This window comes from Sorex fumeus, unplaced genomic scaffold (genome assembly GCF_029834395.1).
Source record: "Sorex fumeus unplaced genomic scaffold, SorFum_2.1 ptg000009l, whole genome shotgun sequence".
Lineage (NCBI taxonomy): Eukaryota > Metazoa > Chordata > Mammalia > Eulipotyphla > Soricidae > Sorex > Sorex fumeus.
Window position 1 is genome coordinate 13,612,094 of NW_026606066.1, and position 23,599 is coordinate 13,635,692.

Consider the following 23,599-nt stretch of genomic DNA (forward strand, 5'->3'; position numbering starts at 1 on the left):
TTTCAACATGGCACCTACCACCACAATGCCCACTTCTATACACCAACATCCCAAATAAACTTCTATCCACACCAAATACGCTCTGGTAAGCTCAGTTCTATAGACCAACTCTCCAGTTTTATTGACTTTGGCCATTTGTTGCTCCTTTACTATATATCTTTATTTTATTTTCCCCAGAGAGTCTGGTTTTTAATTATAGTTCTTCAATTCAGAAAATTCTTATTTTTTGGTTGTTATTGTTTAATTTCCAACTGTTTGCACTTTTCTTTGTTTCTGTTTGTGCCAAATTTTTTTATTTTCAAAGTATCGTGGTTCTGAGAGGATACCTGATACAATTTCTATCTTCTTAATTTCATGGATATGTTTTGTGACCAGGCATGTGGTTTCTCTTGGATAAAGTTCCCTATGCACTGGGGAATGAAAATTCATTCATTGTGGGGGATGATAGGCTCTTTGTACATCTGCTAGGCCCATCTCTTCCATGTCTTCCTTCAAGGCTAGTATAAACTTGTTGGGTTTTTCCTAATTGATCTATCCAGTAGCAATCAAGGAGTAGCGATCAAGGAGTGCCAAAGCCTTCTATGACCATTGTATTGCTGTCAAAATCTTTCACCAGTTGTGCCCTTTCTTGAGGGAAATCTCAATGTTGGCAAATGCAAAAATATTAATCCATCTATACCAGCATTCATTCATGTTTTAAATGCAAAAATATTAATCCATCTATACCAGCATTCATTCATGTTTTAAATATTTATAAAGGATGCAACCACTTCTCTTCATGATTGCAACTTGGGAGAGGAAAGACATTTTAAAATGTGTATTTGATGGGGTTGGAGTGATAGTACAGCAGGCAGGGCGTTTGCCTTGCACATGGCCGATCTGAGTTCGATTCCCAGCATCCCATATAGTTCCCTGAGCACCACCAGGAGTAATGCCTGAGTGCAAATCCAGGAGTAACCCCTGTGCATAGCCGAGTGTGACCCAAATAAATAAATAAATAAATAAATAAATAAATAAAAATAAAATGTGTATTTGTGAAATGTATATTTTGAACCAGAGATATAATATGTGGCATATGCCTTGCACATGACTGACTTGGGTTTAAACACCAGCAACATGTATGGGACCCCGAGCTCACTGGGAGTGACCTGAGCACATAGCCATGAGTAAACCCTGAGCATTATCAGATGTAGCCTAAAAAACAAAAAAAAAGGAAAATGTACATTAACAGTTCTTTTCTCATTCAAATTTCCCAACTTCAATATTAAAAAGCCCTTATGCATTCTGTTTTAGATTCTTGGTGTATAATTAAATTATATTTAAATTAGAAATATGCAAGGTAGTTTCTTCAGTTTGCTCAAAATCAAAGTTAGCAAATTTAAATCCACTTAAATTCTCTAGAAAAGAAACTGTCAAGAGAATAAAAAGACAAGTCATGGAGTGGCAGAAAATATTTGGGAAAGATCTATCACGTATTGTTTAAAAAATACATAAAGAACTAATAAAATCCAGTAATATGTACATAAACAAGAAAAATTTAAAGTGAACCAAAAATCTTAAAAGATACCTCACAATACAGATATACTGATGGCAAATAACGACATGAAATCAAGTATGATCAGGAAACTCATATTGACACAAAACAAAGTATCATTAAGCATCATTAAAATTGCCAAAATCTTGAACACTGGCAACATGAAATGCTGATAATGATATGAAACAGCAAGAATTTTCATTCATACTGGGAACGCACAATGGTGAAGTCACTTTAGTGAAATGCTTGGCAACTTTTTAGAAGACTAAACATAATTTTATTATCCGATCCCACATTTGTATTCCTTGGTATTTACACAAATGTTTTCAACATTTGTTCATACAAAAACCTGCACATTATTGTATAGAGCAGTTTTTTTTTCATAATTGTCAAAACTTGGAAGCAATCAAGTTGTTCTTCAGTAGTAGGTGTATAGTTAAACTGGTTCTTCCAGATAATTCAGTGTGGAAATAAACAAGTTATCAATCCTTGAAAAAGGACAGACAAAACTCATATGCTATTACTTTGTGGAACAAAAGCCAATCTGAAAAGACAAAGTTCCACAAGATTCTCACAATAAAACATTCATGGATGAGCGTGCCAGAGAGGCCAAGCAATTGGTTGTGCAGGAAGTACTGCTGATAATCTTGAGGGACTTGTCATGTTTCTCATGGTTCACACCCATCACAAACATGGGACCAACATCAGGAGGGAGATGATAATCCTTTTGGCTACACCCTCCAAGTAAGATCCAGCCTTCTCCCAGTATGTGAAGAGATGACGACTTATTTTAATAAACACCAGCATCATGATATTTTGTGACTAGTATCTTGCTTCTAGATGTGGACAGGCTTTCCTTTATTTTGATTTTTGTTTTGTTTTGTTTTTTGACTCATCCATGGCCCTGACATATGAAAACACTTCTGGTGAGCTCAGGGATGCTGGGAATTTAACCCAGGTCTGCCAAAAGCAAGGCAAGTCCCCTACCCGCTGTACTATCTTTCCTGCCCCTATAGGCTTTTTTTTTTAAGATAAGTTTCTCCTTCTTAATCCTGATTAAGCTATTGAATTTGTTGTGGGTGGAACTACACTAGAACATTTAGACATTTAGACAAAGGGGTTATCGATGGCCACAACTTTCCCTCTCTCAGAATTAAAAGCAGTCCTGATGACCAAGTGCCCAATACCCCAAATCCTTTCATTGAGACCTTCACCACCAAGTCTGAGGGATGCATTTGTTGCTTCACAAGAAAAGGTAGCTTCTATCAAAGAAGGACCTCTAGAATCCTTGAACTCCTTTTAAAATTTTTCCTAAATATACGGATCTACATAAGATTTAGCTTTCCATTTCCACAGGGAAGCTTCACATCTTGTGCCTTTCTTTTAATGTAGTACCTTTTCCCTATCAAAGCAGTAAAATCGGGTTCTGTCTACCACAATTCTTCCTTTTTTGTTTCGATGTTTCTAACCATAGTTTTTTGTACCTATTTCTCTAAGCTCATTATTGCAGGGACTTTAAAATCTATCTAGTTGCAGTGCATTATGTTTGGTTGTTCTGTGTATTGAACTTACTTTTAAAGTCAAAGCCAAAGCATGCTTAACATTTTTCCCCTTTTCTTATTTCCTAAGCAAACTGAAAAGTCTTGCATATAACACTGTAGCTAGTTTCATTTTTTATAATTAATAATTGTGTTAACTCATTAAACAAGTTAATTAAATTAACATAATAATTTAAAAATGAATGATGTTTAGAGGAGTTTTGGGTTCACAGCAAAAACTGAGAAAAATACAGAAATTTATCATATATGTAGTCCTTCCCCTTGAATATTAATCTGTTACAACTGATGAATTTATAAATGCTATTATCCTCCAAAGCCCATAATTTCCAATAGTGTTCACACTGTTTTTGTAAGGGAGCCTCTCTAGTTGTGTTCAGCAGTTGGGGCTACTGATTCTTGACCTGGTAGTTACGGTGCTTGGGATGAAGGGCTGCCTTTATCTGGCTACCTGAGAATGACCAGAGTCATGCCAATATTGCTCATAGGCCACCAAGGCTACACCTGGCAGTGCACAGCAGGGTCATATAGAGCCAGGGATAGAATTCAGGGCCTTGTACATCACAGAATGCACTCCCACCCTTTTGAGCTATCTCCTGTCTCTAGGGCTCATTCTTGATATTACACATTCTATGACATTTGACAGATGTTTAATAATATATATACATATATTATAATAACACTCTGAGTAGTTGTATTATCTCTGTTGTTCACTTCACCTCACCAACCATTTTACCAAATTAATTTCCTGGCATGACAATGAATTTGGCCACAGCAATAGCCTCCAAAGAGTAAAGACCCAGGAGACACCAGCCCCAGTGAGAGCATTTATGGAGAGAGGCCTCCACATTAGACAGAGACCTTCAGTTGCTCTGAATTCCTTCTCCCACTAAGCCAATACACTAAGAATCTCCTGACCCCAACAGTTTTCATTCCAGATCCCTGGAAGAGGAGGAGAGCCTTAGGGAGTCCAACCTTGCTATGTATGATCATTAATAAGTATATAATCATTAATATTATTAGTCATTAATGATTGTGGACTTTATTGATAGTCTACATTAATAAAGTATACAATCATTAGTAAAATATACCTTGCCATGTACAATCATTAATAAAGTGTACCATTAATAAAGAGAGCTGGGCCTGAAATTTTCAAAATGTGAAAGAATAATAAGCTGAAAAACTTAAGGCATGGCTCAACAAACATCATTAGAAAGGGTGTATTCTCAACCACAGAAATTTCATTAAATCTATGTATACAACCTACAGCCTAGAGTAAGCAATGCCTGCAACAATAAATAGTATCACAGTAATTAAAATCTTGGCCCTTAAATTGCTACTTCAGGGTCTTAGTATGCTTGTGGCTTGGGGGGAGGGTATGTAAGGGTCTTTTTCAAACACTACTAACCCGTGCCAGATACATGTAAAGGCAATAAGAATAATACTAAAAATTATATAACTGAAACCCAAGCACAAAAAGTTGTAAGTCTACAACTGTACCTTATGGTGTTTCACTAATAAAATTTTTTTTAATTTAAAAAAAAAATAAATAGGTCATTGCCATGGAAGTTTCTGAGAACATTATATACATTCGGCTAGATACAGCCACACTAAGTCAAAGGAGAGTCCTAGTCTTCAGGGCTTTCAGGAAACTTCCACAAGTGCTGTGTGTTTCTCTTTTTTCTTGAAAAGTCTCAGGGATGACATTGATAATGAGAAGGAGAAACAGAATCTTTCTGTTCTGAGAACCACTCAGAATAACAGGAATGATTCTGGAGAATACCTTTCATTTGCAAAGCATTCTAAATTTTCCAAGTGTTTTTACTAACATTATTTGATCAACCCTCACAACCATATATATAATAAATAGGTAGTGATTGCCTTCTTTATCCGATTTTTTTAAAGCCCATGGAAAGGAGAGATAGTGCCAAGATTAAGGAGCTTTCCTTGCATTCTTCCCTACATATTTGAATCCTCAGGCACCGCTTAGAGTCCCAGGAGCACTGACAAGGTTTGCTTCTGAGCACATAGCCAGGAATAGCCCCTGGGCATCAGTGGGTGTAGTCCCAAAACAAAAAACATTTCATTAATGTGCAACTTTCCTGAACCAGTGGGTATTAGAAGTGAGAGTATACGTCTTAATATATCTGTCTATAATATCTTGGAGAATATTCAAACATGGCTGGGAAATGGAAAAATGAGGAACTCTTAACGGTCTATTTGGATTTACCATTCAACTTTAGTAAGTACACTTAGTGAAAGGAGTGGTTAGTTAGGGGAATCGTGTGTGTGTGTGTGTGTGTGTGTGTGTGTGTGTGTGTGTGTGATGCTTCTCAGGTGTGTAGTCTAATCTGGTTAATCTCATCCACGCGAGATCTGTGGAAATTCTCATTCCTTTGACTTTACTCGAGTCTTCCTCAACTCTAGGGGTGAGTTGGTGAACCTTAACACCTTTAGCAAGCCCCAAGGTGATCCTGGGGTATGCTAACCCAGTACAGAGCGATGACAGATACAGCTGTTGATGGTTAGCAAAAAGCTAGCAAAAAGTTAGGTGGTGACCTTTAAACTTGGCCTGGGAAGCCCTGGTTCGCCCGGGAGGCCCGGGAAGAGCTGCGCTGGGCGGGGCTTCAGGAAAAGGATGTGAGGGCGGAGCCTGCGGGGCGGGGCCAGGAGCGAGGGGGCGGGCCGACCCGGCCCGGCGGGGTGGAAGGTGAAGGGTTAATGACTCGACGCGCAGGCGCTGCCCTCTGAACTGGAACGGAAAAGAGCTTCCGGTCGAAGTCCCTGGGCACGGCGCCGCGGACCTGAGGGCGCGAGTGATTGGCGTGAAATCCCCGAACTGTGAGTAAGAAACTTGGGGAGCGAGTGGGTGTGGAGGACTCGCTGGCGCTCGGCTCGGCGAGAGTTCGAGTGTGTGAGCGAGAGGGATGCACTGGCCGCGGGAGCGCCGTAGGCAGGGGAGCCAGGGAGCTAGCTGAGACGATTTCCCCGGTCCTGAGAGGGGAGGGACCGAGCTCAAGAGAGGAATCTCCCTGAATCGCTGCCCGGGCCGCCTGGAGGGGCTTTCCCGGCCGCGACGTCAGCGCGGGGGCCGTCCCGCGCCCCGAGGGCGGGCTCTGTGCGGAGCTCGGCGCCTGTGGAGCGTTCGGCGAAGCGACTTCTGGTCCCGGGAGCTCGGGCCAGGAACTTCGGACCCCGTCTGGGGCAACCCTGATTTCCACCCACGCCGGACGTGGACCAGGCTCCCTACCAGAGCCTGGATCGAAAACTTCAAAGAATCTTTCTCCCGCTCTCCCCCGGGTTTTTTGTCGCACAATTTCGCCCGTGGCTTTCTCTTGGAGTGTCAGCGCCTGGTCAGTGACAAGTCGGGTAACTTTCCCGAGCGAAGGGGCGGCGGAGACTGAGTAGTACGAGGAGACGGGGGAAACTTTTGAACGTCGGCGTATGGGGTTTTTTTGAGCATCTTTTATGCCCACCTTTTTTTTTTTATGTGTGCTTTACCTTTTTGAACCAGTGAAGACGGTGACTTATTTTACTCGATTTCTAGTTTGTGAACCAAAGTTATCCTCCATCGTATTGTTCAGTTTCAGCGTTTGTGACATTTGCTGCAATTCTGTCTTTGAGATACGAGATACCATAGCAGGTAGTACAGAGATTCGTTGAACTCTTGCCTTGCAGCCGACCTGGGTTCTATCCCCTGCACCCCAGAATGTTTCCCCAGCATGAGTCCTGTCAGGAGTAAGCCCTGCACATGGCAGGGTATGGTCCAAAACTTTAAAAATTAAGTCGTTCAGTTTTATTGATATCACCTTTTGTTATCCAGTCATGCAGGTTTTCTAAAAGCAGAGTTGATTTTATTTTTTTTATTTTCAACTCTAAAAGTAGCTTAAGTAGCATAAGAGCTCTATGTTCTTTGACCTGAAAGAGATCACTAGAACTTATCTTTGAAGAATAGTATATCGTTGTTAAAAAAAAAAAAAGGCCACAGTACTCAGGTTCAGGGCTTTTCAAAACTCAGAGTAAATCCAACTGAAGAGTTCTGACACACCAGTAAGAAATAATGTCGCAAATAACATCTATATTGTTTCTGATCATTTTTAAACCTTCCCCACCCCATTTTTTCAGGAGGCAATCAGGATAAATATTATAGGTAGGCAGAGGCTTATAATGTATTTCAGGATAAGAGAGATGGCATAATAATCTGAAACATAAACTTTGCATGCAGGAGGCCCAGGTTCAGTCACCAGCAGTGCATAGTTCCCTGAACACTGAGCTGAGAGTAGGCCCTGAGAATTGCTCTGTCTGACACCCCTCCCCCCCCAACATCTGTGCTTAAAAGAAAACCAAGAGTGAAACTAGTCTGAGAAAGCATAAATTTCACTTTGTTTACATTAACTTCCCAAGATTGTTGGAAATTTCTTACCTTTGGTGACATTCTACCATAGCTAAATCCCAAAGGGAATTTCAAAAATGAGTAAGAAGATAAGCATATTTGTACTTATTAACTCGTAATCATTAGCATAGTCCAGGTATGTGCATGGAAGTCATATTTACAGAAAGATTCAGGCATCAGATGAATCCTGATTAATTGATTAATTAATCAGGTTAATTGATTCAGCCATCATAGGCATGCTTGGTTAATTGATTATTTTTCTCAGTGCCAGGATTGAACCCAGGACCTGACACATTTGAGACAGGTGCTCTACAGCTGAGCTACAGTTCCATTTCTAGTTTGTCATGATTTAGGACTTGCCCAGTAACAAAAAGGACTTTGCATGTTTTATAAAACTGTTCATATCCCAGAGTACCTGGTAAACAAATATTTTTTTTTTTTTGTTTCGTTTTGTGTCACACCCGGCAATGCACAGGGGTTACTCCTGGCTCTGCACTCAGGAATTACTCCTGGCAGTGCTCAGGGGACCATATGGGATGCTGGGATTCGAACCCGGGTTGGCTGCATGCAAGGCAAATGCCCTACCCGCTGTGCTATCACTCCAGCCTCCCAAATATTACCTTTGTTGTAAAACTTAGCTATTCTAATTCTGGTTTCATTCTTTAGCAGATTGGCTGTTGCTATTTATCCACTCACTCCACCCCAACACCCTATAAGCATAAATATAGCTATTTCATTTTCAGTTTGCTTAATTATGTTAAGCTAAATATCATTTTTATTAGGTTTATATTATGGTGGTCATTCTCCCTTCCTATTTTTCCTGCTTGCTGCTATGGTATTCACGTGATCTTAGCCAAAAGGCTGAGAAGTGATGTTGTATGGTTTTCAATCATAGGTTAAGGGAAAGAGGAAGCTATTATCTAGAGCAGAACCATTATAGTCCAGGACAAAATTATGAATTATCTTAAAGGATAGCCGTATGGAATGAGCTGCCTTGTCAGTGGGTGCTAATTAGCATTTAGAATCTTTTGAACCAGGTGCAGTGTTTGACAAAAAGTGATTTTTCAAAAAGGTTTAGGAGGATTGGAACTTACAGTGGTAAGTTCCTTTGGAACCAAAAACAAAACATTGGGATTTGTGTAATTTGTGTGTCATAGTTTTTAAATCTCTAATCCATAAAAACAAACAAAAACAAAAAAAAAACACCATTTTTCTGTGTGCCCGAGAGATAGTATGAAAGTTCAGGCTCTTGGCTTAAATGCAGCCAACCCTAGTACAATCCTTGCACTGCATATGAACTCCCTCAAGTCCCCATCTCCTTCCAGCATTGCCAGGAGTGAACCCTGAGAATAGAGCCAAGAGTAAGCCTAATGGAACATTGGGTGTAGGCTCAAAACAAAACAACAACAAAAAAATTGTTGTTAATTGTGATTAAAATACAGGTAACACAAAATTTGCTTTCCTAGTCATCTTCAAATTTTCACTAGTGTTGATGTTGAATATTGTTGATCAACAAAGAAAAACATTTCTTTTTAATTTTTTTAAATTTTTTACTTTTTTATGGAATCACTGTGAGATAGATCCCTACAGAGCTGGTCATGGTTAAATTTTAGTCATATAGTATTCCAACACCCATCCGTCCACCAGTGTACATTTCCCAGCACCAGTGTCCCCAGGTTCCCTCCCATTACCCCCACCCCTTCCTGCCTCTATGGCAGGCATTTCTCTCTCTCCCTCCCTCCCTCTCTTCCTTCCCCCTCCTTCCCTCCCTCCCTCTCCCCTATTCCCGCTTTTAACCCTCAGATCTTGTCCAGCGTGATCATTCCTTGCTATTATTGTCACACTGGTCTCTTCTCTCTTATCTACCCTCCGCCCCACATACACTTGTGGTTAGTTCCAACCATTGATCAGTCCTCCTAGCCCCTTTTTTTCCTAATGGACTAATATCTATGGCCAGGGAAAAACATTTTTTTTCCCTTTATTTTATTTTATTTTTTTTAAAGTTGTAGATTTACGATTTTTTGTGCTTTGGTTTCAATTATACAATGATCAGATACCCATCCCTCCACCAGTGCCCATTTTCCACCACCATGGATAATATCCCTCCCACCCCCATCCCCCCATCCCCCCTGTCTCTGTGGCAGGGCAATCCCCTGTGTTCTCTCTTTCCTTTTGGGTGTTGTGGTCTGCAAAAGAGGCATTGAGTGGCAAACATGTTCAGTCCATAGTCTACTTTCGACATGCATCTCCCCTCCTGGGAGGATCCTCCAAACATACTTTATTTGGTGCTCCCTTCTCTATCTGAACTGCCCTTTCCTCTAGGATACCCGGCTGGCCTCTAAGTTATGGAGTAATCCTCCTGGTGCTGATCTCAGCTATTCTTGGGTATTAATCTCATATTTTGTTACTTTATATCCCCCAGATGAATGCAATCTTTCTATGTCTATCCCTCTCTTTCTGACTCATTTCGCTTAGCATGATACTTTCCATATTGTACCACTTGTATGTAAATTTCATGACTTCATCTTTTCTAACAGCTACATAGTACTCCATTGTGTAGATGTACCAAAGTTTCTTTAACCAGTCATCTGTTCTTGGGCATTCAGGTTTCTTCCAGTTTCTGGCTATTGTAAAGAGTGCTGCAATGAACAAACAAGTGCAGATGTCACTTCGACTATACATTTTTGCCTCTCTGGGATATATTCCCAGGAGTGGTATTGCTGGGTCAAATGGGAGCTCAATTTCTAATTTTTTGAGAATCGTCCATACTGTGGGAAAAACATTTTTTAAGGGCTTTATTTAAAGAAAAATTTCGGAAAGTTAGTCATGATAGTTATATATCTCAGAGGAAATGTCCTGGATAGTAACCTGGGCTTTATTCTGTTTACCTTCAGAAACAGACCTTCTGTGATGGTATTTGTCAACTCTAATTGTAAGAGAAAACAGTTGGAGCACCAATGGTAGGTTTCATTTATCATCACTTGATCACTTGATACCCTGTTATTCATCGATTTACTCGAGCGGGTGCCAGTAACGTCTCCATTCATCCCTGTTGCGTGCTAGCGTAGCCCAATAGCATCTGCTCGTTCTAGGAACATGCAGAGCCTCCAACTGATTATTCAGGTTCTTGACAAAGAAGTCTGACCATCTTGTAGGTGGGCGTCCACACGATCTTTTGATGTCCTGTGGAATCCAGTCAGTAATGGCTCTAGTCCAGCAGTTGTCTGTAAACTTCATTACGTGTCCAGCCCATCTGATTTTTGATGCCTTGGCAAATGAGACATATTTATCATGTATATGTTTATTTGCAAAATTGAGGGCATCCAAAGAAAAGAGATTGTAAACAGTGAAAACAAAGTCTGTTGAATCATGATCGTAATTACTGAAAAGTGAATGGGCAAAGAAAAATAAAGAATTCATTTCAGTAGTGCTTAGTACATTGAAGTTATAAGAATCCTTGAAGTGGTTACAGTAGAATGATAGGGAACATTGTTAACGTAAGCAGCTAGATGAACACAGGTAATGTTGTGTAGAGAATAACTTGGTGTAAGGACAGAAATCCTGGATTTAGATCCTTTGAAGATAATATATTATTTTTAATTGTCTAAAGAAAGCTTACTATAAATATGATATATATATTAGTAGTAGTATATTCTTTACTATAATGCGAGCTTCATATATTTTTTCTAAAATGAAAATGCCTTAAGCTTGAGATCGATGTTCCTCAAACTCCTAAAATTTGTTTCCTTTTTGAGAACGACAGAATCTCACAAATTCGAAATAAGGCCTCACAAATTCTGGGCATTTATCTTGTTATTTTATAGGGGCGGTCACCCCCTTTTATGCTCAGAGGCCCAGAGACTATTCTCAGCAATGTTCAGCACCTGGGTCTGGAGTTGCTGGGGGACTAGGAGTCAAACTCACCTCTCATTTACTAGGCATGTGCTTCACTTAAGCTTTCCCTCCAGCTCTCTGGAGGTTTTGCTTGGCCTTGCTTTTATTGTGTTTTTTAGGTCTCACTTGTTGGTGCTGGGAGTTCCTTCCCTGGGACCTATTCCGGCAGTGGTGAGAGCATTATGCAGTGCCAAAGATCAAACTAAGTGGCATACATGCAGAGCATGTACTCCCAACACTATGATCTGACTCCCTGGCCATCCCCTCCAAGTTTTTATTATTTATGCCTCCTTCCCACATAGTCTTCTTTTATACTCCATACTGAGTATATGCTTTCTTGCTTTTAGTTCCCCTATCCAGACTCTCTCCCACTATTTTGGAGGGTGTGGTGTTGGAACATTGTGTGCTGTCATTAACAATATTATCATTATAAGTCACAGAACCTAAAATAAGATAAAATCACTTGTGTGGCTTAGCTAACTGAGTAGTATGTGTACTCCAGAGGATAGAATATCACGTTCACAATTTCTCTTATGTTACACTTTTTTGTGTGCACTTCAACCCATAGTATTTTGTAAACATTCTGAGAAAAGAGGTACTGCTAAAGAAAAGGAAGTGAGGCAGAGCTAAGACTCAAGGGTGTGGTCTTTGTGAAATCTTTCAACTTTTAGGGAAGGTAGCACAAAGTTTAATTCAGTTATGACATCCATCTAATTAGAGAACCTGGTCTGAAAAGCTTTGGGTTTTGTTCAGTGGAGTTGTCTTACCTTGTTTATTAAGATGCATTTAGCCAACCAACATAAGGGGAAATTTTGGAATTCAGACTCTACTAGACCTTTTAGTTTCTGTTATTCCAGGTGCCTGAATTTGAACACAATAACAGCATACTATATTTACTATGGGTTATAGGGAAGGATTGGGCCACACCTAGTGGGGCTCAGGGAACCATTTGTGGTGCCAGAGATTGAACCAGTATCAGCCATAGGCAAGACAAAGACCTATCACTTTGTTTCCTAGGTTTATATTTATATTGGAAGTTTCAGAATCTAGAAAGTGAGACTAGAATTGAAAACTGTCATTTTAGGTAAATGACTGTTTTAGGGAAATCTCTTAAAAGCGAAAAATGAAGGGGCAGGGAGGTAGCTCATTGGACTGAGTACATGCTTTGCATGTAGGAAACCCAGGTTTGACCTTTGGCACCTCATAATCCACAGAATACTTCTAGGAGCAACCCCCAAGCACTGCTGATTATGACCCTAAAACAAAATTTAAAAGTGAATGATCAAACAAAATTTAAAAATGATCATCATTCTAAGTTAGAACTGATGGTTCTTTCCCATGTTTTTAAAGAAAAATTGCATATATTTTAAAGAGAAGTCTTTAACGGCTTCTTTTACCCTTCAAAGATAGAGACTCTCTTTTACTGATGGGAAGACATTACACTATTGACTTAGTTCCTGCTGTTTTGTTCCTGGTGCTTATATAGTGGGACACTAACATAGCTAAGCTACAGAAAGGACAGATTATATGTCTCATTCACTTTACTTAAGGTGGCAACTTTTCTGAAATAGAACATGAAACTCTTTATTATTCATAACGCCCAGATGTCAGGTAAATCTAGTGACTTTTTTTGTGGGGGAGAGATAAAAAGGCAGCAATTACTCAAGGTGGTTTCCTTCTCTATCTTTAATTTTTTTATTTTATTTTCATAAAGTTGCTCACAATAATTGATTACATTCAATATTTCAACACCAATCCGAGCACCATTATACCTTCCCACCACCATTATTTTAAATTTTCCCACCATTGCACAAGCCTGTCTGCCACAGGCAGATGCTAGATAATTTATTTTGTATTGTTTGTTATAAATAGTATAAGAAGTTTTGGGTACTTTTGCAGCCGTGTGCTCCTGAAATTCTAAAATTTTAAGTAATTGGGGTCCAGAGACATCTCTGGGTGAGTTTTAAGATGAAATTTACATGGGAAGGAGTGGCCCATCCCAGGACCCTTGAGTCCTAGCTAGAGTTTTCAGTCACTGGTCCCAAATACCTGGGTTTTTCGTGGAGTTCTTTAGGTTTGAGGCTGCCAGGATTCATTTGGGGCAGGTGGAGAGATGACAGCACCTGGGTGAAATCAACCTGGTGCAAGGTTCAGAGGCATCTCTGAGTGAGTTTTAAAATGGATTTATCCAGATTTGCCAGACCACCAGTATCATTTGCAGAGTTAAGACTATAAATGTGGGAGCCTTTCTTGCCTCGGAGATCCTTGGTGCTGAAGTCTGCATGGGAGGTGGCCTGGCCATAGGATTCTTGTTTTGGGCCTCACTGGCAACCAACCCTTGCTTCAGCAGCTTTGGCTCTGAAAGTAGACACTGTGGTGTGGATCACCCACAACTCCAGGAGCCTTGTGTTTTTTGTTCTTGTGGCCCATACTGCTGCAGCTGTGGCAAGATAATTCTCTCCTGGTTCAAGTCCTGGAATTACACCCCACACCCCCACCCCAATTTCCTTCTCTATCTTTAAAGCGACCACTCTAAAGTGTGTACCCTGGCAGAACACAACAGTGGGGGGAAACCCAGCAAGTGGACCTTCCTCACCTCTCACATCACCCATACTATCTCTTCTGCTATACAAACATATACCTTATTAGGTAATTAATCATTCTGGGGTGGAGGTGGGGGACGTACCATTAAGCCTGGCTTCTTTTTGAACTTGAAACTCTGTTATATGTAAGTGAAAGTTGAACTTCCCTGATTGGACTGGGTAAATGGTGATGAAATATTCAGTGTTTGGCTCATATAACCTGAGCCTCATTGGAGCTCCACGAGCACCGCTAGTTACCTTTGGTTATTTATTCTGGATTTGTTGGCTATGATTTCTCTTGACACTGGTTGCTGAACACAACAGGCTTAAGATATTTTATCTGGGGAATAAAAAAAGTTCATTTAAAAAATGGAAAAGTAGGAAGAACTAGATTACCAGTTCAGCAGTTTCAGTAAACAAAAGAAATCCAGAAAGGGACATATTAAAAACATGTCTAAAATATAATTCAGGAAAATTTCCTCAGCGGCCTTATAGTGCCTTCAGGCTTCCTGATACCCCAAAATTGCCACTGTGCCTATGGCCAGATCCCAACAACTTGGGACCAAGTTTACCAAGAAAGTAAATGGACACAAATTAGGTATGTGGGACCCACACCCACAAACCACATCTGGCTCAACTATACAAGCTCATTTATTGGCCTTATTTCAGAGACCTATAGATAAATCTCGAAAAAGATCAAAAGCCGCAGAAAAGCTCAGACCTGTGCATGGCTGAACAGACTGGAGTAAATTGGAGAGGGGCGGGTTGGCCTGTGCCCACCCAAGCAGAGCCCCTGGCAGTCACTTGCTTCCACAATCCAAAATCGCTGCCCAGCCTAACTCCACTGTCTCAGGATAGGTCTCACCAAGATACAATCTGCTGAAAATTTCATAATGTGAATCTTATCGCACCAACAGCCCTGAGCCAGAGACACAGCAGTATGTCCCAAAAGATACCACAGTGCCAGAGATCTCTTCAGGCCCCATACTGAGTCAGTTTCACCTGGGCACCCCAGATAGAACAGGTGTGTTCTCCCCACCTACTCCAGATAGAATCTCAGTGACCAAGAGCTTCCACAAGCAAGTCCCTGATGTGCGGGGTTCCAGGGTTGAATCTCCAGATCACATGGTGGCAGAGGACCCAAGCTGTCCATCCCCAGGTCCCCGCCTGGCCAGCAGGCTGGCTGTCACACCCACAATTTGCCTCTGGGTGCCATCTTAGCACACCAACAGCCCTGGCCCGAAGACACAGCAGCAAGTCCTGGAAGATACCACAGTGCTGGAGGTCTCTCTGGGACCCATATTGGGCCAGTTTCACTCCCCAAATGGAGCAGGCAGCCTCCCCGCCTACTCTGGATAGAATCTTGGTGACCAAGAGCTTCCACAAGCAAGTTCCAGGTATGTAGGTTCCAGGACTGAATCTCCAGGCTGCATGGTGGCAGAGGACCCGAGCTGCCCCTTTCCAGTTCCCACCTGCCCAGTAGACTGGCTGTCATGGCCACAATTTGCTTCCAGGTGCCATCTTAGTGCACCAACAACCCTGGCCCATAGACTCCCAGTTGAATCCCAAAATGGATTAGTATCATACAGAGACATTTCTGGAACCCAACCATTTACATTCTAGAAATTTATATTTACAATTGTGGCCGTGCGAGTTCTCATGGTATTCAAAATGAGCAATGGAAAATAAATTATCTAGCATCTGCCCCTGGCAGGTAGGCTTGAATGTGGTGGGAAATTTTGAGCAAAACATAATGCCCCAAATTATAGAGAGAGAGAATTTGGGAAATTGTCTGCCATAGAGGCAGGGTAAGGACTGGGATATGGGTGGTGGAAAATGTGCACTGGTGGAGGGATGGGTGTTTCATCCTTGTATGGCTGAATCTCAAACATAAAAGCTTTGTAACTCTATCTCACGGTGATGCAATTAAAAAAGAAAAAAAAAAGTAATGTGTTCTTGCGCAGTTCAATCAGTTTACTCAACGGCTGAACAAATAGCAGGACTCTTACGTTATTAAAAAAAAATTTAAAAAATAAAAGAAAGAAAATTTCCAGAAAAGGCAATGCATTTGGATGAATTTGCAGATTGTAAGGACCACCAGTCACCCATTGAAGTGGATAGAAAATTTCATACTTAGAGAAATGAATTTATAATTTCATAAATTTCAGAATACTGGAAAAAATGGAAAATATAGGGTAAGTACAAGATGAAGAATCAAAATGAATCTAAACTTCAACAGAAATGTGGTTTTTAGGAATTTCTCAGTAACTAGCGGTACCTGACTTTCAAGAGTGAGACTCTGAGTTTAAACTCTTGTGCCATCTATAATCACTGAGCACAGACAAGAGGACTGCCATCTTGGACCCGCAGAGGTGTAACAAAGTGCAGTTCTAGGCATAACTAGGCATGTATGAGCACCTTCAACTAGTGTGTGCACTCCATCTAGCATTGCAACTGAAAGGTGTACTTACAGTGAAAGTACTATAACCAGGAAGTGCACCAGCACCACACCTTGGAAGCATTTATGCAAGCACTGAAACTAAAGTATATGGCCCTCAGCAAGCAGTGTCACTGAGTGCGTAGCACTGCTCTGGAGACCACCACAAACGTATGTGACCTGAATCATTACAACAAAATAGTAACTAAAGGAAGGAAAATAATAAAACAAATGAAAGCCAGGCACAGCATAGCGGAACTCGCAGAATTCTGAGTGGGGTCAAAACGATAGTACAGCAGGTAGGTTTTCCGTCTTGCACACAGTCAAACTGTGTTTGATCCTTGGCATCCCATGTGGTCCCCCAAGCACTGCCAGGAAAAATTCCTGGGTGCAGAGCCAGGAGTAACCCTTGAGTATCACTTAAAACTAAAGACTTTTAACTTTTTGTACTTCATTGGAACCCAGGACCTCATATATGCAAGGCATTTGCTCTACCACTTGACCTATAATTCTTTTTCCTTATTTTTGGCTTTTTTTTTTGGGGGGGGTGTAGGAGGTGGAGGAACAGAGATTAAATACAGGTTGGCTGCATGTAAAGTATATACCCTACCCACTGTACAGTCTCTTTGATCCCCTTGACCTAGCTTTTTTTTTCTTCTTTGGGGTCACAACCAGTGATGCTCACTGCACTTAGAAATCACTACTGACGGTGTTCAGGGGACCATATGGGATGCCAAGGATTGAACCCTAGTCAGCTGCATACAAGGCAAGTGCCCCACCAGCAATACTGTCACTTCAGCCCTTACCTAGAACTCTTAACATGACAAACTACCAGTTAAATTTGAAGACAGAGATAATTTCAGGGCCAGGAAGATAGGGCAATGGCTGGAATGCATGCTTTACATGCAGGAGGCCTAACTCATCCACAGCACCACAATGATCCTACTTAATGCTAGCAATAACCCCTGAGTACAGAGCAAATAGTAGCCCTTGAGCATTACTAGGTGGTCCCTAAACCCTAAAATGAAAATCAAAGAAAGTAATGATAATTTCAGCGATTCAAGATGTAAAAAAATTTACTTCCCAGAAACACTTCCTCAGGAAGCTTCTGAAGGGTTTACTTACTCAGTTGGATTTTAAAAGAAAAGAGGAAGATTTGGAATATTGAAAATAAGGAATTATACTAGAGAGAGAAAATGATGAACAAAGGAAATCCTCAATTCAAGGTGAAAGAAAGTCTCAAGATGAAGACTTGTCTACCGGACCTACACTGAAGCAATTCAGAAAACTTACTTGATCACTTGACTTCCCATTACTCATCGATTTGCTCAAGCGGGTGCCAGTAACGTCTCCATTTGTCCCTGTTGCGTGCTAGTGTCGCCCAATGGTGTCTGTTCATTCTAGAAACATGAAGAGCCTCAAACCAATCATTCAGGGTCTTGACAAAGAAGTCTGAACATCTGTAGGTGGGCGGCCATGCAGTCATTTGACATCCCGTGGAATCCAGTCGATAACGGCTCTAGTCCAGTAGTCATCTCCAAAATTCATTACGTGTCCAGCCCATCTGATTTTTGACACCTTGGCAAATGAGAGAGCATCCCTGATTCTTGATCATCGACGGAGGTTAGAACTCTGGATTCTTTCTCTCATTTGAGTGAAACGTGATATTCCAAGCATAGCTCTTTGATTCCTCTTTGGAGGACCCAAATAGCGTTCTCATCCTGTTTTCATAGGACCCAGGTCTTTGAGGCATATGTTAATGCAGGAAGAACAGTGGAATCAGAGATGTGCCCAGAGCCAGAGGTTCTTTGTCCTCATAGCTATTTATTCGACGCTCTTGAAGGCGTACCAAGCCGCTCTCTTCCTCCTGCGCAACTCAGGTGCCAGGTCATTTGTCATGTTGACTTCTCAACCTAGTTACACATAACTGTTGCATTCGGAGATGATTGTTCCATTGAGAGCAAATGGAGCATCAGGAACGAGGCTCTTTCTCATAAACATTGTCTTCATGAGATTCAGCTGTAGTCCGACCTTTCCACGCTCACGGTCGAAGTTGGCCAGCATTTGTGCCGCTTGGCTAGTTTTTGGTGTTATTAGAATGATGTCATCAGCAAAGCGGAGGTGGTATAGTTGCCAACCATCTATCTTCACTCCCATTCCTTCCCATTCCAGTCATCGCATGAGGTTCTCGAGGGTGGCACTGAAGAGTTTCTGTGAAATGGTGTCACCCTGCCGAACCCCTCTCTTGACATGGATGATCACTTCTTTGTAGAATGCTGAGATCCTGGTAGTGAATCCATAATACAGCTCACGGAGGCTCCTGATGTATTGAGTTTGAATGCCCTGATTGGCTTGGGCTTCAGTGACCACTTCTGTCTCAACAGAATCGAAGGCCTTCTTTAAATCAATGAACGTTAGAGCAGCATTTTGAACTTCTGAGAAACCTCAGTGAGCTTGGTTTTCACGTGGATATGGTCAATGGTGCTGAATCCTTTTTGGAACCCGGCTTGCTAGCCTGGTTGTCCTTCATCTAGTGTTCTGCCAATCCTATTCAGGATGACTCCAGTGAACAGCTTATAGATGACAGACAATAGGCAGATTGGGCGATAGTTGCCAATATCGTGGATGTCTCCTTTCTTGTACAGTAGTACGTCCTGCTGGTTTTCCATTGGGACGGAACTTTGCATTCAGACAGGTAGCGTGTGAAAAGCTGAGCCAGCGTATTGATGAGTACTGACAGCAGGTCCTTCAGGTGTTCTGGTCTGACCTTGTCTGGGCCACGTGCTGTTCGTTTCTTTACCAATGAAATGGTGTGTCGGATTTAGGAAGGGAGAACATTGGGAATGACATATCCATCCTGCGGAATTTGGGATGTTGGCAGGTGGATGTGGCTATCGAAGAGATCTGAGTAGAAGTCATGGATAATCTCCATTGCCCTTTCAGAAAACTCAAGGGGAGATTTTTCTCAATAGATTTATTTTTTCCTCAGAGAAAAGGAAAGCAGCCATAGTATATTAAATTTTTTTCTGTAGCCCATAATAGGATATTTTTCAGGAACGGGTATAACTGGACAGGACTGGGAACCAAAGCCTATTTTACACAGTGGGCAGACTAATAAGCCTGAAAAAATCAAAAGTGGCAATAGTAGTATTTAGAGTTAGATACAAATTCTAAAAGGAATTTGTCAAAAGATAACCTTTCAGTATCAATATTGTAAACCACAATGTCCAAAACAGGAGAGAAAGAGAGGGAGGGAGGGACAGAAGGAAGAGAGAAAGGAAGTGCCTGCTATAGAGTCAAGCAGGGGGTGAGGGGTGGGAGGTGATGGGAAGGAACCTGGGGGCACTGGTGCTGGGAAATGTACACTGGTGGAGGGATGGGTATTTGAATATTGTATGACAAAAATACAATTATGACCAGCTTTGTAAGGATCTATCTCACAGTGAATCAATAAAATGCTAAAAAAGATAAAAAAAAATTGTCAAAAGAGCTGAATATTGTCGCCAAGCTAAAATAGAAAATGAAAATGGGTAAGTGGAGAATATTGGAATACTCCTGTTCTTAAATCTTACAAAGGTGTTTGACTCATAAAAATAAAGGAAATGCAGCTTTGATTTTAAAAAATGGAAACTAAATTTGGCTGAAAAGACAATTGGTCTGTCATATTCGAGAAACCTTGATTTATAGAGTTTTTTAATTCTGTGACCTTTAGCATCTTTTGAATCTTGTTAGGTTTCCTTACTTGGAGGAAAAATGAATATATAATTCTGCAGAGGGGAGATTAAAATGGAAATAACTTATGTAAAGCACCTGGCAAATATTGATATACTATTACCTCAGTAGGTGTCAGCCTCTCTTAATGTTTCCCTTAGGAAATAGGAACTGCCTTCCTGTCATTGGGATGCTTGCTATTCTAACAGAAGATTGAGATAGTCCTTCTGAGCCATGATTGCCTCTTTGGTTTGCATACTTGTCAGTGAAGTCTATGTCTTTTCTCAGTTCACTGTTGACTGAGAATTTAAGCTGAATTATGATGCTTAGGCTGTTGGTAAAGAGAGTGTCAGAGTTAAAAGGGTTGTTGCTGCTTGGTGGGAGAAGAGTTGTGGTCACATTCAGATTTCTCTTGTAGTGTAAACTTCCGTAAAATACCTTCAGTGTAGTTTCTTTTGTTAACAGAGAAAATACTTGTCATATATACTTAATCAGTCATGATAATCATGAGAACATTTCATGAAACAAAGGTCCATAGAAGGCTATTGCTTTGGAATGTCTAGAGTATTTTAGAGTACCTTTTTCACTGAAAAAGGGGGTGTGATGGTGTGTGGGGGGGCAGTGAGGAACTTGGTTGCTAAAGCCACATCTGCAGTTCTGGAATACCATGGAGACCTGGGGATAGAGCTCAGGTTTCACACATGCAAGACATATATCTGCCACTTGAACTATACCGTTTTCCCTCCCCCCCATATCCACTCCTTTTTTTTTTTTAGGAACATCTTAAAATAGCAGCTACTATATTTGTTTTCAATTTTTGTAAATTTCTTCCTGCACAATACAAAAAATAGGTTCACGTAGGGTCAAGTCTACTATACCTGTATCCCTGCCTTGGTGTTTATTTCTGTTATGTGTTTAGAATAATGCTTTCCCAGTTATGATTTGACTGCCTCTGGCAATGATTCTAAATTAGTCTCTCTCCATACATTTCCCCTTCCCTACATAAAATTATGATCCAGAAATTCCAGGATAGGCTCGCTATTTTTTAATCATACAGATTGATTATATTGTACATGATGGGATCCCATGTCCTATATCATGCTGAACCCAAAACATTCTAAACTGGTGCAGTTTAGGGAATTGAAATCAACAGGTTAAATAATTATTTTTTCTTAAATATCTGCTTGCCCTGTATTCTGATTTTGAGTTTTGGTTTTGGGGTGTGTGTGTGTGTGTGTGTGTGTGTGTGTGTGTGTTTCAGTTTTTTTGGTTTCCTGGTGTGCTCAGGGATCAATCCTGAAGGTGCTCAGGGGATCATGAGCACCAGGGATTGAACTCCGGTCAGGTCAGCCATGTACAAGGCAAGCACCTTATCCACTTTACTATCTCTCTAGCCTTCCAAGTGTGTATTCTGAAGTCAACATTTTATCTTTGGTTGGCGAGTCTTTTACATTTTTATTTAATCTACAAGTTGTTCTAATAGACATTTTACACAGCTGAAAATTAAATTTGGAATTTTTATTTTATAGCATCTCTTTAGAAGCAAAAAGGAAACATTAAATTTAAAAATATTAATTTATTAATATATACTTATTAAAACTCTTGCTTTCTCACAGTAGGATGGCAAAAGCATTAGGATTTCCCATTTTTAAGCATTTGCCATTGAAAAATATCTCCTATACTCCTAAAAAAACCCAAAAAACTTGGATAAATTTGGCACAGTTGTAGGTTTAAGAGGTTGATTTGTCAGGAAATACCCAACGAATTGGGGCTCCTGTCTTCAGGATTATTCAACAGTTGGATGACTGAGTATATGTGGCTTGTTGTAAAAATAAACTTTTATCTTTTATTGTGTTACACTTTTAAAGTTACACCCTAAACATCTTGGGAATGACTGGAAATGGAGATTTGGAAATTTAAAGCATTATTTATTTTCTCATTGGAGTTCTCACAGATACTTTTAATAAAACATGTTGTAACTTGTAAACATTTGCCCAACAGCCTGTAGGTGTCCTTGGGGAAATTAAAAGTAGGGCTATGAAGAGCTGCAGAGTCTTGTGCCAATGATAAAGAGCAGAGTATAGCTTTATAATTATGTAGGCTATTGCCTACTCCCATGTATCGTTGATAATATTTTCAAGGCTAAATGACTGCTTAACAATTTAAACTTCAATCTAAAGAGAAAACATATCTTTTTGTAAAAAGGTTCCCTGTCTCCTAAAGTTTCATTCTCTTGAGCTCTGCTTTTTCATGATGATTTTTTCTAATAGCATAAGAGTTGCTGCAGTTGAGGTCTGGGGTGGGCAGATAAAGAAATTCTAAGTACTTTTTAACAAGACAACATTGACCTTTTTGAATCTTGTGCTGCCTATGACATATCTTATGTTTCTGCCTTCTTATGAGGGGGCAACCTTTTTAAGATTACTGTGAAAATGTTTTTTTCAGGGGCTGGAGTGATGGCACAGCTGGTATGGCGTTTGCCTTGCACGCGGCCAACCCAGGTTCAAGTCCCAGCATCCCATAGGGTCCCCTGAGCACCACCAGGAGTAATTCCTGAGTGCTTGAACCAGGAGTAACCCCTGTGCAATGTCGGGTGTGACCCAAAAAAGAAAAAAGAAAGAAGAAAATGTTTTTCCAAAAGGTTTCTGGTTAAGACCAGAAGATAGGTGCAACCAGTCCCACTCTTAAAATTGTTAGTAGTTCTGTTTTGTCATAACTTGGTAGAGCAGATCAGAGAGACTTAAGAGAAAACACATTCAGAGGCCAGAGAGATAGTGCAGAGGTTAAGGCCAAAGTTACTGTCCTTGTATTTTCCACTAGTTAGAGCTTATTAAACTTTTAAGGCTTCTTAAATTTTTTGTAGTCATGAACCAAAGGAATTTTTAAATGTTCCTGTATGTAGAGGTACATAGAATCAGTATGCAAATACTACATTTACAGTCATAATTAAACTCATTTTAGAAAAAATTCTTAAGAGATTTTTACAACCCCCACTTGTTAAATGACTCAATATAGGGTCACAACACACAGTTTAGAAAGCTAGGACCTATATGAATTTCCTTAGAGTTTTTGTAATGCAGCATAAATACAAAGTGGCTGAGACAGGAGTGATCCCTGAACACCACCACGTGTGTGTCCTCCACCCCTGCAATTAATCAATAAATTCTTGGCACCCTTATCCTGTCTGCACATCATAATGCTTCCATAAATACTCACCTCTTGTCTTTAAATGAACTATTGTAGTGACTTGTAAGTGCCTTTGCTCTTTCAGAGTGAATGTTCCTCCTTTGTTTTTTGCTTACTGAAATTCTTCTCATTTTCATGCCCAGTTTAAGTGTCAAGTCCTCTGAAATCTCCACAAGTCCTCTTATGTCTGTTCTTTTACAGAGTCTCTATCTTGCTTGAATCCTTTTATTTAACATTTTCTTTTTCTTTAGATTTTTGGATCACACTTGGTGGTTGTTTGGGAGATTGCTCTCAGTGGTACTTGGA

The 23,599-nt window shown here is 40.5% G+C and overlaps 1 protein-coding gene across 3 annotated transcripts in view; it reads left to right on the plus strand.

Moving 5' to 3' along the window:
* The window catches only part of TANK (TRAF family member associated NFKB activator), a 100,489-nt gene that overhangs the window by 14,893 nt on the left and 61,997 nt on the right, over positions 1–23,599 (plus strand). Inside the window, exons 1-2 of one of the 3 annotated variants that reach the window (XM_056110217.1) lie at positions 5,886–5,931; positions 10,378–10,443. The gene's annotated coding sequence lies outside the window, so the exon portion shown is untranslated. Of the gene's footprint in view, positions 1–5,885; positions 5,932–6,718; positions 6,734–10,377; positions 10,444–23,599 lie in introns of those variants that run through there. The other 2 variants (XM_056110218.1, XM_056110219.1) reach the window with 2 other exon arrangements.